This window comes from Dipodomys merriami, unplaced genomic scaffold (genome assembly GCF_024711535.1).
Source record: "Dipodomys merriami isolate MVZ:Mamm:240054 unplaced genomic scaffold, mDipMer1.0.p SCAF_1244, whole genome shotgun sequence".
Lineage (NCBI taxonomy): Eukaryota > Metazoa > Chordata > Mammalia > Rodentia > Heteromyidae > Dipodomys > Dipodomys merriami.
In genome coordinates this window covers 59,291-77,121 of record NW_027202543.1, presented here as the reverse complement: position 1 = coordinate 77,121, position 17,831 = coordinate 59,291, and positions in this window count along the sequence as shown.

Below are 17,831 nucleotides of genomic sequence, written 5' to 3'. Positions count from 1 at the left end.
CCCAATGGGGGCCTTGCTACACAGAGCACTCAACCTCGATGTACTCAGGAGTTGCACAGAGGCTATTTCCAGATATTATCCTACACATGCATCTTATACTAGGCGACAGAATATCCATTGACAAGGTGTAGTTACTCTGTTATTCTCAGAGGATAAAATGCTATTCAAAACAACTCTGGACCTTTATTTTCTTATTTCACATTGTGGGGAGCTAAGTGCCAGACATCACTATTTCCTGTACACTGCAATATGCTACAAGATGGGCAGGCATTCCCACAGCAAATTTCTGTTGGGGGGGGCAGTGATTGTACTAGGGCTTCAATTAAGGGACTGGGAAATAAACTTTAATTTTTTCCAAGGCTGGCAATCTACCACTCGAGCTCCCCCTCCAAATCTGGCTTCTATTGGATTAATGGAGATAAAACTGGGTAGGAAGAAAAGGAGGGGATGGAGGATGTGAGATTGTGATCCATTTGTATCCTCCTCTGGAAAGGTCAAAACCTCCCTGTTGTACAACTAATGTGTGCTATTATATCGAAAGGCAACTAGAGGTCTAATAACCCAATAATATTCTCTTGTTTTTGAGTTCCTGGGAAAATTACCATGTCCCTTGCTTTGTCCCCCCACCTTTTTGGTGCTAGGACTAGGACTTAAACTCAGGGCTTGGTTGCTGACCCTTAACTCTCCCTTATGACTAGTTCTCTACTGCTTGAGACACAGCTTTACTTCTAGCTTTTCACTAGTTAACTGGAAGAAAGAGTCTCTCCAATTTTCCTACCCAGGCTGAATATGAACCCCAATACTCATATTTCAGCATCCTGAGTATCAAGGATTATGAATGTGCACCACTCAGATCCTTGTTATCTCCCAATAACAAGTGTTATCTTTCAGTATGAAGGGTTTCAGAGAATTCAGCATTTCTTCATGGTGCCCAGATTTGTGCACAAATCTCAATTAAAATTCAACACCAAGCCACACATCCACCACAGATGCTACTCCCTAATCTGCTAAAAACAATCTGGCTCTGACATCTAGAACTTCTACATGGCAGCCATAGCTTGGCATGTCATTTTTATTTTTGAGAAAGTGGAGGTTTCTGATTTACCAATTTATTATTTAAAAAATGTTTCTGAAAGTAGCGCTGTGGGTCAATTGGTAAAATGGTCTCCTTGAGCTGAAGAACTCAGGGGAAGTTCACAATTCAAGACCCACGACTGACAGAAAAAATAAAAAAAAATAACTGAGACAACTTTTGTTTCTGTGCCAGGCATAATAATACATGCTCATAATCAAAGCATGCAGAAATATGAAAACAGGAAGATCTATAGTTTGATGCCTAAGGAACAGAGTAATAGGTTATGTAAAAAAAAGAACCAACAATAAAACATAACTCCCCAAACAAAAACAATAATTTTTGCAATCAACCAACATTTCTGAGTTGAAGTTAAGATAAGTGCTTTGTGTCAGTATATGTGGTTCATGCCATAATCCTAGCTACTCAGGAGACTGAGATCTGAAGGCCAATATTGCAAACCATTTGGGGCAGAAAAGCCCGTCAGACACTTATCTCCAATTAATCACCAAAGTGTGAATGCCAGCCTTCTGTGAAAAAGCCAAGTTAGAGCATGAGTTCATAAGTTTAAGCTCTTCTAATGGCACAAAAAGCAAAGTTAAAACCAAGGCAATACAAAAACAAAGACAACTGTTCACATGAATCCTGGCCAGCTCACTCCCAGAATGAGCGCTAAGATTATGGATTAGTGGTAGAGTGCATGTTTAACATGTATGAAGCCCTGGATTCTATTCCTCAGTACCACATAATCAGAAAAAACTGGAAATTGTTCTGGGGCTCTTGTGGTAGAGTGCTAGCTTCGAGTAAAAGAAGCTGAGGGACAGTGCCCAGGCCCTGAGTTCAAGGCCCAAAACTGACAAAAAAGAAAAAAGAAAGAATGAAATATGTAAAAATGTTTTATCATTGAATTTCTGTTTATGAGAATATTTAAAAAAGAAACAAAGTTTATGTATCCATGTGATTTGAGGCATCTGTACCTGGTAGTGGTGTGTAAATTACACAATGTTATCACAATATTGAAAGACTGATTTATATCTCTTTGTAGATGAAAAAAAAGTTCTCTGCATCCACATTGAATAGCCAAGAAGTACAATGTTTATCCTCTTAGCTCTCACAGTCATCAGATTTTTATTGAAATTCCAGCTCTGGAATCTTTAAAAAATTTAATTGTGAAGGTGATTTACAGAGGGGTATTAGTTATCACTATATTTCTTCTTGTCTAAGTTTAAAATCCAGACAAAATGGCTTCTAGAGCTCACATCTGATGACATCAGGGAATGAAGAACATGTCCATAACTTCAAGAAAAAAGACAGAATTTTATGTCTCCTTAGATTTTAGGTTTTTGAATGCACAGGGAGGAACCCTCAAGATTGAGGACAGGTTAAGGACAAAACAGTTCCTGTGATATTCCATCAAATGAAGCTGATTATTCTCTTACATTACTACACAGAAATGCAAAATTACATATTATCATATATATATATATATATATATATATATATATATATATATATTTAGGTTAATACCTGCAAAACTTGGAGAAAATGGGTGCTGAGTTTATAGCATTGATTACTACTAAAGGATGCGATTATAAGAGAAATGTATTTTGTGTGTTTCTGTAAGGGCGAGTGTGTGTGTGTGTGTGTGTTTGTGTGTGTGTGTGTGTGTGTGTGTGTGTGTGTGTGTGTGTGTGTGTGTCACAAGTGAGTAATGGAGTTTGAACTAGACCTCTCAGTCATTTGTAGTGTCTTTCCTCAATGTTGTTACTCTACCCCTTGAGTCACATTTCCTCTTCTGGATTTTGATTGTTTAATCAGAGATAAGTGTGTCTCAGATTTTTTTCTGCTGGCTTTAAATCAAGATCTACAAATTTCAGCCTCCCCTGCAGTTAGGATAAAAAACAGAGCCACTGGTGACTAGCGACTATTTTCTACATTAACCATTTTAGAATACTTGAATATTAAAGGTAAACAAGTGTTCTATTTGAAAAACGGAGAAAAAATAATGCTTAAAAGAACTAATAACCAAATCTCAGAATTGCAAGTGGCTGAACACAGCATGAAATACAGGTTTTAGATTGTGCACAGAAACAACTATATTGTTGGAACCTGAGGCCATCAGTCTCCTAAACAAACATTATAGATAGCAATTGCCAGATTGTGATTTTAAAAAGGGTAATGATAGTTTGTTTTTTAAAAAATAATTTTAGGCTAGCACTGGTGGCTCAGGGCTATAATCCCAGCCACTCAGGAGACTGAGATCTGAAGATCTTGGTTCAGAGCCAGCCCCAGCAGGAAAGTCTATGAGATTCTTATCTCCAGTTAACCATCAGAAAACCAGAAGCGGCACTATGCCTCAACTGGTAGTGTTTGCCTTTTACAGAAGAGTGCTGCGACAGCATCCCGGCCCAGAGTTCAAGCCCCATGACAAAATAATAATGATAATAATGATAATAATAATAACAATAATGATAACAATAATAATGCCTTTATGATGTTATTAAGGTGTTGTATAGAAAGGCTACCATTTCATAAGTTTTTTTTATTTTCTAAAGGTTACAAACAAGCCCATCTTCATTGCCAAGAGCCATTATTTTGTCATCTGCATTCCAGCTAATCTGTCTGTACACGCAATTTGAACTAGAAAGCAAAGCAAACTAATTTTGACAATAAATATGTTTTTCTCTATACATCTTATAACTTAATTCTGATAACACAAATTTTAAAAAAATCCCTATTACTCATCCTAATTACATGGCAGCCATTCTTGTCTGCAAGTTGAATTAATAAAAGAAACATTCTAAGAATAATTTATTTAATGAGACAGAGGCCAGTTAGTATTAAATATCAGTCATGGTTAACTTTGTAAAATACACTACTTTCTATAATAGAAAATAAATACGCCCACTTGCAGCTGGGAAGTTCTCAGTGGTAGACTGCTTGCCTTGTAGGCATGAGGCCCTGGTTTCTATCCCTCAGCACCACATAAGCAGAAAATCCCAGATGTGGCGATGTGGCTCAAGTAGTAGGGCACTAGCCTTGAGATGAAGAGCTGAAACCCAGGCCCAGAGTTCAGGCCACTCGACTGACCATGTATATATATACACAACATATATATATATATATATATATATATATATATATATATATACATATATACCCACTTACAATAAGAACATATATATTTCAAGGTCGTTAAAAATAGGTACACATTTTTCTTGTTTTCCAATCTTCCGGAGTTTTTATTTTCCAGAATCACCTCTTTGCTAATATTTTATTATTCCCCAAGTCTGTGTGGCCCTATTCTTTTGGGTTTCTTTAGCCTTCTTCGTACATGCCAAGCTTATTCAACTATTATATATGTATATGAATAACTTGAAAATGCCTATTTCCAATCAAATCTCTTTGTATACATTTCTGATGCTTAACTGCCATTAAAAACTTGTTAAACAGGAATTATTTCCTTATATTATGATATTAGTATATAAATAACTTTAGGAAAGTAAAGGAATATCACCAATAAGTAAAATTTATGATTGCTATATTAATGTTAACCATTCATTAATACAATGTTTATCCTTTTAACTTATTAGAGTGCTGAAGTGAAAGTGTCAATGTATAAGGGGTTGGGGTCCCTGGGTAAAGGTCACGAAATCACCAGGACACAGGGCATGGAGAGTGCAAACAGCAATTTCCACTGCATGCTTTGCTTTATTGCTAGTGGGTATTTAAAGACAAGCAAGCATTATCTTTGCCAAGATTTAGTCAGAAGACTTTCCCACAAAGAATTTCAACAGATACAATTTTGCTCAAACTATGAGACATATCTTTGTATATTTTTATCTAAACTATTTTAGAGCAAGTTCAAACCACTTCCCAGTACTCAGGAAAATGATTGACTAGATGTCCGTCTATGCTTAAGTAAGCAAAAGAGCTACTTCGTCAGCTCCCAGGAATCTGTGACATGTGTTTTGAGATAGGGAGAGAGAACATGTAACCTCTCTAGCCCTGCATGCCAAGAGCTTTGCACATACACAAATACAGTCCTCAGATAATCCTGAGGCTGGAGCCTGCATAATTCATCCCTCCAACACAGACCCTAAGTCTTCACAGGAAAGGAGATTAACTTTTTGTGTGCTACTTGACCTCAGGACCTTACTTCTCATTCTACCTTTGCGCTGAAGGCTTGGGCTCTACTATTTTTCACAGCTCCACTTTCCTACTCATTTACGGGATTAATTATAGATAAGAGTCTCACAGACTTTTTTGCCTGGGCTGGATTAGAAACTTGATGCTCAACCTCAGTCTCTGAGGCAGCCAATATTATAGGCATGAACCGTAAATGCCTAGTTTCTGTAAGAGTGAAAGGTACTGATTTGAAGCCCAGTAAACAAAAACAAAACCAAAAAGACAGCATATAAGTATATTGAGAGACTATTAAATCAAACATAATTATATGTGGGCTTCTGGGAGAAGAAAATCAGAGAACAATTATCACTATTATCTTTTATGAATCTTTAAAATCAGAAATTAGTGTTGAAGGCATGGCTCAGTTGGTAGAACTTAGTGAGCGGAAAACAGTCAGATATTAAATTTGAGTCCCAGTGTTGGATCTTAAATAAACAAATTTGGAAAATAAATAAGAAATTGTTTCTTAAGAGTAAAATGCCTAAAGGTGACTCCTGTATGAGTTTATGGTTCAATGTCACTGCTACTGAGGAAAAACTGAAAATGCTCAGGAAGACAGAATTTTAGAATTAAGCAATGACCATATGCATACCAGATCTTAGCACCTGTAATTCGATACTACATGAAGTGTATTATATTAATGACATAAAAACTGTTGTACACATTAATACTGCTCATAAAATATATTTTGCTTCATGCTCTATCTCTGAATAGTTGATTCATTTCTTTCCAAAATGCTACTAAATATATACAGTCTTTCAACAACAACTCCAAAAAATATACTTTATCATTTAAATTTAGAATATTATGTATTTTTGTCTATTTCGGAGAATCACAATAACTTTTATTTTGTTGTTTAACTATTTATTTTGGTGAGGCATATTTTTACAAAAAACGATGGGAGAACCCTTAGAAGATTACATGATTTAAATACAAGTAACATAGCTGGGCACCAGTGGCTCATTCCTATAATCCTAAAGAGGCTAAGATCTGAGAATTGTGGCTAATCAGACTGGGCAGGAAGGAACTTGCTTTCCCTAAGCTCTAACTAATAACCAACAAAGATGAAAGTAGAGCTATGGCAAGTGGTAGAGCACTAGCCTCATGTAAAAACAAATCAAAACAAACAAAAAGAGGACTGGCACACACAAGAAAATCTAAGTGACAGGAATAGAGTTCTGAGAGCTTCTGGGTATCACCTCAACTTCCTAATGGGATATGCACATGGGAATTTAAAATATTTTTCATTTTTAAAAATAAATTAAAAATTTTAGTCACAATGAAGAATTTTCATATGGTCAAACAAGTACTAAATTGGGCAATGAGGATAGCTCATTTTATGTTTTCATGAGCAGAAATACTTCGCAGTTGGATTTGAAAACACTATTATATTTTAATTTTGCCATGTCATCATTTTGATTCAAGTTGAAGTACTTGGCCTATGGAACATTAATGGATAAGATATGAAATCTCATCACAAATCTCCACAATTGAGAACTGATTCCTATTATGTGTAAATTCTTCATGCATGTCACTCAATGATAAAGTCCCGTAAGATACCTTCATTCACTCATAGACTTTCAAAAAAAACTAAGCAGTCTACCTATCATGGTGGACATCTCTAGTTTGGAATGTAACTTGCAAGATGGGAACAGAGCAACCGGAGGGGAGACTTCAGACCATGGCAACTCATTTTGGTTTAATTGATGTCCCTGATGAGAATGTTTATGTCAAAGTTTCACCACCAAAGTTTCAAAGGTGATGCTGTAGGACAATCCCTTCCCCTCCACAGCTATATAAAGTGAAGCAAGTTCTGTCTCCTCCTTGTCCTGTGGCAGAAAGAAAGCTCATCAGTTTTCAATAACTTAAGGATTTGTTTTCAGAGTATGACTATCAGATTAGGAGAATCAAAAAAATCTGAAGTATTCTAATACATTGGAATAAACTATTTTTTCATCCTATACACAGTTAGAGTGAGATTAAAAGAGATATTCTTAATTCTATAATAATGTCTAAGATACAACACAATTAGTTTAAACATTTTTCTGGATCATCAAAGCTGTAATCTGAAAAGAAAATGTTCCTGAGGCAAAAGTTGAGAATTCTCACTCGTACCACACCCCCACCGCCAAAATTATTTTTTTGGTCATTCAAATTTATCAGTAGGTGGATGAGACTCTTATAGGTTTAAAATTAAAGCCATTTGTTTTCAATTTTTTTTTTATTTTGGGAAAAGGGACTAGGATATTAGAGATATTCAGTATTAAGACACATAAATCATATCTAATATAGTAGAACATAGACTAATCATCACTGCTTTTGGAAAGCCTTGCTTTATTTCTAGAGATTCCTATACTTTCCTTCAAGGTATCTGTCTAGTATTCTCTTTTTTTTCTGGTACTTGGTTCTGAGCTGCTTTTATTCAAAGTTAGTGGTCCACCACTTGAATCACAACGCCACTTCCAGATTTTTCTGTGATTAGTAGGAGATAAGTGTCTCATGCACGGCAGGTGTGAGCCATCGGTGCTCAGGCATTCTCAGAAGTGGGGCTGTGAATATAAGTAGTAGAGCAGTAGCTTTGAGCAAAAGACCTCAGGTACAGGATCCAGGCCCTGAGTTCTAGCCATATATCTAGCAAAAATAAGAAAAAAGAAAAGAAAAAAGAGGTAGAATCTTTAAGACATGATCATGAAGGAGAACTCTGTCTTCATATACAGATGACTTCATTGTGCAAATAAACTTGTTGCAAAGTCAGTATAGTGTTACCCTCTCAGTCTCTCATTCATGCTTTTTTGCCTTTCTAATATTCTTCATGGGGAGACACAGCAAAAAGACCTCAGTTACATATTTGAACACCATGCTCCGGTGCTCTGTTTGATTCATTTCTTTGAGATAAGAATAACAGGTGGACCCATTGCAACAATGAGATGTACAAGTTGTTATGTCGAAAAACGAATTTATCAACTTTGGTAAGGGGTAGGGAGAGGATCGAGGGGGAAGGGAGAAGTATGGGAAGGGAAGGGAAGGGAAAAAACGAGGAGGCAACAATGCTTGATAAGGAATGTACTCGTTATCTTGCCCATGTAATTGTAACCCCTCTGTATGGTATTTTCACAATAAAAACAAAAAACAAATACATATATATATATATATATATATATATGACTAAAATTAATAACAAAGACAAGGTTTGTGGAGGGGAAGGGAAGAAACAAATGGTTTAAATAGGGATACAGCTGGACCCATTGCAACAATGAGATGTACAAGACATTACGTCGATAAACGAACTTTACAACTTTGGCGGGGGTGGGGGAGGTGATGGGACGGGAAACAAAGGAGGAGGCAAAAATGTCTGATAAGAAATATACTCATTACCTTGCCCATGTAAATGCAACCCCTCTGTATGGCATTTTCACAATTAAAAAAAAATAACAAAGACAAGGTTGATTTTGGCTACAAGTGCAAAAGGAACAGAATGTATTAATCAACGGTCAGAACACTGAACAAGAAACCTGTGTACAATGAAAAATACTTGCTCTCTCAGTGTTTTAGAGGTTAGGGGAGCTTATAGGTAAATAATTTCTCCTAGATACTTCAATTTAACACTTGCTACTACTGCTTTCATGGATCTTTTTGTACACAGCAAACCACAAGTGCAGTCACTGACTTAGAACTTTTCTAACTCCTTCTATTTTTAATTCATTAGGATTAAAGTGAAAGAAAATCCCCAGATATTTGTTAAAGAGTGGTTCATAGCCTTACCTAATGACATGGGAGGCACTGGTGGACCCCAGAATAATGTGTACAGTCTTCTTATGATACACTCTGGAAACGTGTGGAAGTGGAAGGTGGTGCAGAACAAAGAGGAAGATTTAAACGATAAAAAGGAATAATGGAAAATAGACAATCTTTTACAAAATTACTTTATTACAAACTCATTTATTCATAAAAAAAAGTAGCTTAAGAACCTTCAATTCATTGCAAAAAATCACAACGTATGAGGTAAGACAAAATATAGAAAAACTAGCCCTAAATATACTTCATCGAGAAAATGTACTCAATTTGCATCCATCTGTCCAGTTAGGAACATTTTTTTTTTGTCGGTTGTGGGACTCGGGATTCTGGGTCTGATTTGAGCTTTTCAGCTCAAGGCTAGCGCTCTACCACTTAAGCCACTGCACCACTTCCAGTTTTCTTACAGGTTTATTGCAGATAAGAGTCTCATGAACTTTCCTGCCTGAGATAGCTTTTAACTGCAATCCTCAGATCTCAGCCTCCTGAGGAGTTAGAATTACAACCAAGAGCCACTAGCGCTGGCTTGAGATTGTTTTTCTTATCTGTCCTTTCGAAATTGTCAAGATTCTAACACTGTTGTAGCATTACTTAAGTATAAATATTATAACAACTAGAAATCGAAGAAGCTACTAATCCTACCTGTCAAAATAGATAGTGATAATTATTTCAAGTTATTGCTTAGCCATGTATCATCACTATTCAAATCTATTCTTAATTTGACAAGATTTGAGTATAGACTGATTTTCCAAATTCACTATATTTTTAAGAAAATTTTTCTAGTGATATGTGTCAGTAAATCATGCTTTAGATAAAATCGCTATACTGTATGGCTTAAAATACAAAGTAATTTGTAAATATTGTTTTAGAACTCTAAAATCAATGACTGAACCAGGTCTGTCATTATTTTTATGTACCTCAGAAATTCATAGGAATTATTCTATACAATGTATCAGATTTCTCAAGCTAAGATATAGAATAAAGTATATGACTTGGATACCTAAAAATAAAGCAATATCATTTCTCCAAATACTTTGTTAGTGTTAGTCCTGAAAATTCACCTTATAATATCTTATTAATAGAAATACTTGTCTGGTGCTGGTGGCTCACGCCTGTCATCCTAGCAACTCAGGAGGCTGAGATCTGAGGATCGCGGTTCAAAGCCAGCCTGGGCAGGAGAGACCGTGAGACTCCTATCTCCAATAAACCACCAGAAAACCGGAAGTGGTGCTGTTACTCAAGTGGTAGAGCGCTCGCCTAGAGCTGAAGAGCTGAGGGATAGCGCCCAGGCCCAGAGTTCAAGCCCTACGACCGACAAAAAAAAAATACTTATCAATTTTGTGATGATACAGAGATATTTAAATCTATACAGTTTTCAGTTGTTTACTTCTCTGAAAGGTTCCCACACTTGTTCTCTTTTACATTTAAAGAAGATATATGTCATTTGGATATAGGTTCTAATTGAAAACTTAAAAAAATGTAAGGTAGATGCCAATGTCTCATTCCTGTAATCATAAGCTGATGAGATCATGGTTCTAATTCAGCCCAAGAAGGAAAGCTAATGAGACCTTATCTCTAATTAACCACCAAAAAGACAGAAGTGGGGCTGTGGCTCAAGTGGCAGAGAACTAGCCTTGAGCACAAAAGTTCACAGACATTGTCCAGGACCAAAATTCAAGCCCCGAAAATCTACCCCGTCATCAAACAGGGCTGGAATTCAGCTTAGCAGCTTAGCATGCATGAGTTTTGATCCTTAACACAAGAAAAGGAAGGGATTGGGTGAGAGAAGAGAGAAGGAGAGAGAAAAGAAGAGGGAGAATAACTGTATATGGAAAAGAGGGTAGCTCTGCATAATAAATGATGTTCACTAGGGAACATGGTCAGACAAACATTTTCTGTAAAGAAACAGAGTAAGTAAGTATGTCCAGGCCTTGGGAGCCACATGATATCCCATACGTTTTACATTCTGCTGTGGCAGTGTGACAGAGGACACAGATAGAAATAATATATTAAAACTTTACTAACATTAACTGAAACTTGAATTCTATTTTTATTTAAAATATGGCTAGGTAAACTGACTGTCTGAATTTTTAATTTCATGTAATTTTGCTTACGTTAAGTGTTGTCACTTACAGGTTTGTGGCTGGCTACTCAACTGAGTAGAACAAGTTTGGCCTCTGATGAAGTTTCTAGAGCACCTCCAAAGTCATCCAGGAACAGAAGCCATGGAACTCATTCAGTTTTTCAGTAGTCACATAAGAAACAGTAAAATAGGAAAATAAATAAAACCTATAATAAAAACCACCAAAAGAGCTTTAATCAAAATTCAGCATAATTATCAGATGTCATCATTCTGAGTATTACAGATGTGAACTACTCTCAGCTGTTTGTTAGTTTTTTTTAAACACCAAGACAGCAGTGTATTTTATATTAGACGCATCTCCTTCCTGCATTCAGCAGTCATTTATACCCAAGGACTACTGTAATGGATGAGGTACAACTAGCCCTACTTTGTAGTTTGCTAGGAACTACAAGGAGTCAGCTAGAATTCACCATAGGAAAACAAATCGATTAAATAGGGATATAGGTGGACCCATTGCAATAATGAGATGTACAAGTCGTCATGTCGAAAACCAACTTTACAACTTTGGTGCGGGGGGAGAGGGGGGGAGAGGATGGGAAGGCATGAGAAGGGGAAACAAAGGATGAGGCTACAATGCTTGATAAGAAATGTACTCATTATCTTGCCCATGTAATTGTAACCCCTTTGTACAGTATTTTCACAATAAAAAATTAAAAAAATAAAATAAATGAGGAAGCTGGGTACAGGTGGCTCACACATGTAATCCTAACTACTCATGAGACTGAGATGTGAGGATTGCAGTTCAAAGCCAGCCCAGGTAGGAAAGTTCATGAGATTCTTTTTATATTTTTAGTTTCTTTTTCATTGTAAAAATACAATACAGAGAGTTTACAATTACATGGGCAATGTAATGAGTACATTTCTGATCAATTATTTTTGCATCCTCCTTTATTTCCCTTTACCATCTCTTCCCATCCACCCCAACCCAATACACCCCTCGCCCACTGCCAAAATTGTAAAGTTTGTTTTTTGACATAAAGACTTGTACATCTTATTGTTGCAATGGGTCCACCTGGATCCCTACTGAAACAATTTGTTTTTTCCCTTCCCCTCCACTAAGTATACCAGTATCAAATACAGTGAAAAAAGGGTTATACTGTGAGGGAAGAACATACAAAGCAACAAAGAAATAATCTTATGAATATGTTAGGAACAATCGCAAGAAACAAAAAAATAAACATTTGAATCCTTATCTTGGGGTTCATTTCATCTAATATCAACTTATTTGTTTCTGCTTGTCTCAGATATATACTAGTTATTGCAAATAGGGGAAGCTTGGAACCAGTGTTTCCTTGGTCCTGGCTTACTTCACTTAATATAATTTTTTCCAAGACTTTCAATTTCCTAGCAAATGGGGCAATATCCTTCTTTTGATAGAGCAAAGAAATGTGGTATATGTACCACATTTTCTTGCTCCATTCATCTAGTGAGGAGCATCAGGGTTGGTTATACTTCTTAGCTATGGTAAAGAATGCTGCAATAAACATTGTTGTGCTGGTAGCTTTAGTGTGGTCTTGTTTGTGATCATTTGGGTAAATGCCCAAAAGTGGGATTGCTGGGTCATGGGGAAGCTCTATGTGGAGTCTGTTGTAGACCCTCCATACTGCTTTCCAAAGTGGTTGAACAAGTTTACACTCCCACCAACAATGCAGTAAGGTTCCCTTCTGTCCACATCCCCTCCAGCATCTGTTGTTATTAGAGTTCTTGATTATAGCCATTCTAACTGGAGTGAGGTGGTATCTCAATGTTCTTTTGATTTGCATATCTTTTATGGCTAGGGAGGTGAACAATTCTTCATGTGTCTACTGGCCATCCTTCTTTCTTCTTCAGAGAAGTTCTCACTTCAAGATTTTAGTCCACTTATTAATTGGGCAGTTGATGCTTTGAGGATTTGTTGGAGGATTTAATTTTTTGAGTTCTAAGTATATTTTAGATAGGAGATCCTTGTCCGTTGTATGGCTAGTGTGGGCCTTCTATTGATCTTGCTAGCTAAGTCCTTTGCCAAGCAGAAGCTCTGCAATTTCATGCAATCCCATCTGTCCAACCTTTCTTTGATTTGTTTTGTTTCTGGGTCTCTATTAAGAAAATATTTTCCTGCACCAAGGAAACCTAGGGTTCCTCCTGTTCCATACTGTAATGTTTTCATTGTTTGCTTTGATACTGAGATCTTTGATCCATTTGGAGTTGATTCTGGTACAGGGTGACATATAAGAATCTAGCTTTAATTTTCTACAAATGATTAACCAATTTTGCTGGCACCATTTACAAAAGAGTCTGGCTTTCTTCCATTCTATTTTTTAGCTTCCTCATTAAAGATTAGATGGCTATAGTTCTGTCGGAACACTTCTGTGTTCTCATTTCTATTCCATTGGTCCTGATGTCTTTCCTTGTGCCTGGACCAAGCTGTATTGATTACTATGGTTTGTAGTAGAGTTTCAAATTTGTTATTGATATTCTTACAACACTGTTCTTTCTATTCAGGATTGTTTTTGCTATTCGAGGTCTTTTATTGTTGTGTATGAATTTTTGGATTGTCTTTTCTATTTCCTTGAGAAATTAGGTTGAATATTGATAGGAATCCTGTTGAATTGGAAGATAGCCTTGGGAAATATTGCCATTTTCACGATATTGCTTCTGCCAATCCAGGAGCATGGGAGTTTTTATCACTTTCTAAATTCTATGTTGATTTCCTTCTACAGGTTTGTAAAGTTTTCATCATAGAGGTCCTTCAGTTCTTTGTTTATAGTTAAGTTCTAGGTATTTTATTATTTGTGGAGCTATTATGAACAGAGTTTCTTTCCTGATTTCAGCCACGCTTTTTTCAAGGTTAGCATACAGAAAAGCCATTGATTTTTGAGAGTAAATATTATACACTGTTACTTTGCCAAAGTTTTGAATCAGCTCGAGTAATTTGACAATGGAGTTGGTGGGATTCATTAAATACAAGATCATGTCATCTGCAAAGAGGGAGAGTTTTACTTCTTCTTTCCCTATTGGGATCTCTTTTATGTTTCCATCTTGTTTTATTGCTGAAGCTACGCATTCTAATATTAGATTGAAGAGATATGGAGAGGGTGGACATCCTTGTCTCATTTCTGAGTTAAGAGGAAATGGCTTGAGGTTTTCTCCATTAAGAATAATGCTGGGTATTTTATTTTTTGTGGGGCTATTACAAATGGAGTTGCATTCCTAATTTCAGCCCCACTTTTCTCATTGTTGGCATACAGAAAAGTCATTGATTTTTTAGGGTTAATTTTATACCCTGCTACTTGCCAAAGTTTTGAATCAGTTTGAGTAATTTGGGAGTGGAATCTATGGGATGCTTTAAGTATAAGATCATGTCATCTGCAAAGAGGGAGAGTTTTATTTCTTCTTTCCCTATTTGGAACTCATTTATGTCTGCAACTTCTCTTATTGCTGTAGCTAGGCATTTTAATGCAAGGTTGAAGAGAAGGGAAGAGTGTGGACATGCTTGTATTGTTCCTGAGTTAAGAGGAAATGGCTTTAGTTTTTCACCATTAAGTATAATGCTGGCTGTAGGTTTGTCATATACAGACTATTGTATTGAGGAATGTTCCATGGATTCCTAATTTTTCCAAAACCTTCATCATAAAAGGGTGTTGGATCTTGTCGAATGCTTTTTCTGCATCTATTGAGATAACCATGTGGTTCTTATCCTTGCTCCTGTTGATGAGATGAATAATATTAATTGATTTACGTATATTGAACCAGCTTGGCATCCCTGAAATGAATCCTGTTTGATCATGGTGTATGATTTTTTTGATAAATTGTTGAAGTTGATTGGCCAAAATTTTGTTGAGAAGTTTTGTATCAATGTTCATCAAAGAAATGGGTCTATAGTTCTCTTTCTTTGATGAGTCCCTGCCTGGTTTTGGGATGAGGGTTATGATGGCTTCATAGAATGTGTTCGGTAGTGAACTTTCTCTTACAATTTCATTGAAGATTTGGAGGAGTATTGGTGTGAGCTCAGCTTTGAAGGCCTTGTAGAATTCCGTTTTAGAACCATCTGGTCCTGGACTTTTCTTAGCTGAGAGGTCTCTTATTGCTGTTTCTATTTCAATGCTTGATATGGGCCTGTTAAGATGGTTTGACTCATCTTGGTTTAGTTTGGGCTTGTCAATATTTTCTAAGAAAAGGTCCATTTCTGCCAAGTTCTCAAACTTATTAGCATAAAGTTTTGAGAAGTATTCCTTAAAATGTTCTGAATCTTGGTTGTTTCCGTGGTGATGTTTTCATTCTCCTCTCTGAGTTTATTTATTTAGGTGTGTTCTCTTCTTTTTCTGATAACATTTGCTAAGGGCCTGTCAATTTTTTTAATTTTTCGAAAAACCAACTCTTTGTTTTATTGATTCTTTCTATCGTTTTTTGGATTCTAATACACTAAATTCTGATTTAATTTTAATTATTTCTTTCCGTCTACTGGATTGGGGTTTATTTTGTTGCTCTTGTTCAAGGAGGTTCAGATGTCTCATTAAATTGTTGGTTTCAGTTCTCTCCAATTTGTTGTTGTAGGAACTCAGAACTCATTTTTGTTGAACAGCATGAACTTTTGAATTTCCTTTCTAATCTCTTCCTGGACCCACTTGTGATTCAGCAGTGTGTTTTCAGCCTCCATCGGTTACCAGACATTTTTTGGTGGCTTTTGGAGTTGAGATCTAATTTTATTCCCTTGTGGTCAGAGAGAATGCAAGGTATAGCTTCAATGTTTCTGAATTTGGACAAGTTTGCTTTGTGGCCTACAACTGGGTCTATTTTGTAAAATGTTCCATGTGCTGCTGAGAAAAAATGTGTATTCTGCTGCTGGGTGAATATTCAGTAGATGACTGTTAAATCTATTTGATTTATGCAGTTGTTTAGATCTTCAATAGCCATACAATGGACAAGGGTCTCATATCTAAAATATATTTGGAACTCAAAAAATAAAATCCCCCAACAACAAATGCTCAAAGAAACAACTGCCCAATAAATAAGTCGGCTAATGACTTAAAGAGAAACTTCTCTGATGAAGAATGAAGAATGGCCAATATACACATGAAGAAATGCTCAACCTCCCTAGTCATAAAACAAATGCAAATCAAAATAACATTGAGATACTACCTCACCCCAGTTAGAATGGCAAAAATCTAGAACTCTAATAACAACAGATGCTGGAAGTGATGTGGACAGTAGGAAACCTTACTTCGTTGTTGGTGGGAGTGTAAACTTGTTCAAATCCTTTGGAAACTAGTATGGAGGTTCCTCAAAAACTCCACATAGGGTTCCCCTATGTTCCAGCAGTCCCACTTTTGGGCATTTACCCAAATGTTTACAAACAAGACCACACTAAAGCTACCAGCACAAGTATGTTCATTGCAGCATTATTTACTATAGCTAAGCTATGAAACCAACCCAGATGCCCCTCAGTAGATGAATGGATCAAGAAAATGTGGTATATATACACAAAGGAATTCTATGCCTCCATCAGAAAGAATGACATTGCCCCATTTTTAGGATATGGAAAGACTTGGAACAAATTATATTAAGTGAAGTAAGCCAAGCCCAAAGAAACATAGGTCCCATGATTTCCGTTATTTGCAATATCTAGTATATGTCTGAGTCAAGCAGAATAGGCCAGATAATGGGATGCTAGGAAAATGAACCCTAAGATATGCATTTTAAATATTTTTTTCCTTTCATGCATTTGTTTCTAACGCAATTATAGGATTATTTCTTTTTTGCTTTGTATGTCCCTCCCCCACAGTATAACCCCTGCTTTCACTGTATTTGATGACGGTATAATTTGTGGAGGGGAAGGGGAAAACAAGTCGTTTAAATAAGGATATAGGTGGACCTTTTGCAATAATGAGAAGTACAAGTTGTCATGTCGAAAACGAACTTTACAACTTGGGGGGTGGAGGATTGGATGGGGAGGGAGGGAGGATGGGAAGAGATGGGAAGGGTAAGCAAAGTAGAAGGCTACAATGCTTGATAAGAAATGTACTCACTATCTTGCCCATGTAATTGTAACCCCTCTGTACAGTATTTTCACAATAAAAAATACAAATTAAAAGAAAGAATAATGCTGGCTGTAGATTTGTCATATACTGCCTTTATTGTTTTGAGGAATGTTCCTTATATTCCTATGTTTTCCAGAACCCTCATCATAAAGGGGTGTTGGATCTTGTCGAATGCTATTTTCTGCATCTATTGAGATAACCATGTGCCTCTTATCCTTTCTTTGTTGATGTGAAGCTTTATATTGATTTGCATATATTGAACATGGTTTGCATCCCTGAAATCAATCCTGTTTGATCATGGTGTGTGATTTTTTTGATTAATGGTTGAAGTTGATTGTCAAAAATTTTGTTGAGAATTTTTGCATCAATGTTCATCAAAGAAATGGGTCTATAATTCTCTTTCTTTGATGAGTCCCTGCCTGGTTTGGGGATGTAGGTTATGATGGCTTCATAGAATGTGTTCGGTAGTGAACTTTCTCTTTCAATTTTATTGAAGATTTGGAGGAATATTAGTGTGAGCTCTGCTTTCATGGCCTTGTAGAATTCTGCTGTAAGTTCATCTGGTCCTGGGCTTTTCTCAAATGGGAGGTCTAATATTTTTGTTTCTATTTCAATGCTT